This window comes from Globicephala melas, chromosome 17, assembly GCF_963455315.2.
Source record: "Globicephala melas chromosome 17, mGloMel1.2, whole genome shotgun sequence".
Classification (NCBI taxonomy): domain Eukaryota; kingdom Metazoa; phylum Chordata; class Mammalia; order Artiodactyla; family Delphinidae; genus Globicephala; species Globicephala melas.
The window spans coordinates 50,695,250-50,697,190 of NC_083330.1; the positions used below are offsets into that span (position 1 = coordinate 50,695,250).

Here is a 1,941-nt window from a genome sequence, read left to right on the forward strand (position 1 = left end):
TACACCATGATCAAGTGGGGCTTATCCCAGAATGCAATGATTCTTCAGTGTATGCAAATCAATCAATGTGTTAAACCATATTAACAAATTGAAGGAGAAAAACTATATGATCACCTCAATAGATGCAGAAAAACTTTCAACAAAATTCAACACCGATTTATGATAAAAACCCTCCAGAAAGTAGGTATAGAGGGAAGTTACCTCCACATAATAAAGACCATAAATGACATACCCACAGCCAACATCATTCTCAATGGTGAAAAACTGAAACCATATCCTCTAAGATCTGTAACAAGACAAGGTTGTCCACTCTCACCATCATTGTTCAACATAGTTTTGGAAGTTTTAGCCACAGCAATCAGAGAAGAAAAAGAAATAAAAGGAATCCAAATTGGAAAAGAAGTAAAACTGTCACTGTTTGCAGATGACATGATACTATACATAGAGAATCCTAAAGATGCTACCAGAAAACTACCAGAGCGAATCAATGAATTTGGTAAAGTAGCAGGATACCAAATTAATGCACAGAAATCTCTTGCATTCCTATACACTGATGAAAAATCTGAAAGCAAAATTAAGGAAACACTCCCATTTACCATTGCAACAAAAAGAATGAAATACCTAGGAATAAACCTACCTAAGGAGACAAAAGACCTGTATGCAGAAAACTATAAGACACTGATGAAAGAAATTAAAGATGATACCAACAGATGGAGAGATATACCACGTTCTTGGATTGGAAGAATCAACATTGTGAAAATGAGTATACTACCAAAGCAATGTAGAGATTCAATGCAATCCCTATCAAATTACTAATGGTATTTTTCACAGAACTAGAACAAAAAATTTCACAATTTGTATGGAAACACAAAAGACCCCGCATAGCCAAAGCAATCTTGAGAAAGAAAGACGGAGCTGGAGGAATCAGTCTCCTGGACTTCAGACTATACTACAAAGCTACAGTAATCAAGACAATATGGTACTGGCACAAAAACAGAAATATAGATCAATGGAACAGGATAGAAAGCCCATAGATAAACGCATGCACATATGGTCACCTGATTTTTGATAAAGGAGGCAAGAATATACAATAGAGAAAAGACAGCCTCTGCAACAAGTGGTGCTGGGAAAACTGGACAGCTACATGTAAAAGAATGAAATTAGAACATTCCCTAACACCATACACAAAAATAAACTCAAAATGGATTAAAGAACTAAATGTAAGGCCAGACACTATACAACTCTTAGAGGAAAACATAGGCAGAACACTCTATTAAATAAATCACAGCAAGCTCCTTTTTGACCCACCTCCTAGAGAAATTGAAATAGGAACAAAAATAAACATATGGGACCTAATGAAACTTAAAAGCTTTCGCACAGCAAAGGGAAACATAAACAAGACCAAAAGACAACCCTCAGAATGGGAGAAACTATTTGCAAATGAAGCAACTGACAAAGGATTAATCTCCAAAATATACAAGCAGCTCATGTAGCTCAATATCAAAAAAACAAATAACCCAATACAAAAATGGGCAGAAATCGCTTCTCGGCCTTTTGGCTAAGATCAAGTGTAGTATCTGTTCTTATCAGTTTAATATCTGATACGTCCTCTATCCGAGGACAATATATTAAATGGATTTTTGGAATTAGGAGATGGAATAGGAGCTTGCTCCGTCCACTCCACGCATCGACCTGGTATTGCAGTACTTCCAGGAACGGTGCACTCCCCTTCGGGGGAAACTTTTGGTTGTCAAAAAAAGAATGTAATAATTCAAGTGCTTTGCTGTTCAGAATACAAAAATGGGCAGAAAACGTAAATAGACATTTCTCCAAAGAATATATACAGATTGCCAACAAACACATGAAAGGATGCTCAACATCACTAATCATTAGAGAAATGCAAATCAAAACTACAGTGAGGTACCACCTCACACTGGTCAG

At 36.4% G+C, this 1,941-nt stretch overlaps 1 non-coding gene across 1 annotated transcript; it reads left to right on the forward strand.

Moving 5' to 3' along the window:
* Positions 1-1,538: 1,538 nt before the first annotated feature.
* LOC115856709 (U2 spliceosomal RNA) lies at positions 1,539-1,729 on the forward strand. Its single transcript, XR_004040956.2, has one exon. It is a non-coding gene; the product is annotated as a U2 spliceosomal RNA (small nuclear RNA).
* Positions 1,730-1,941: the final 212 nt, after the last annotated feature.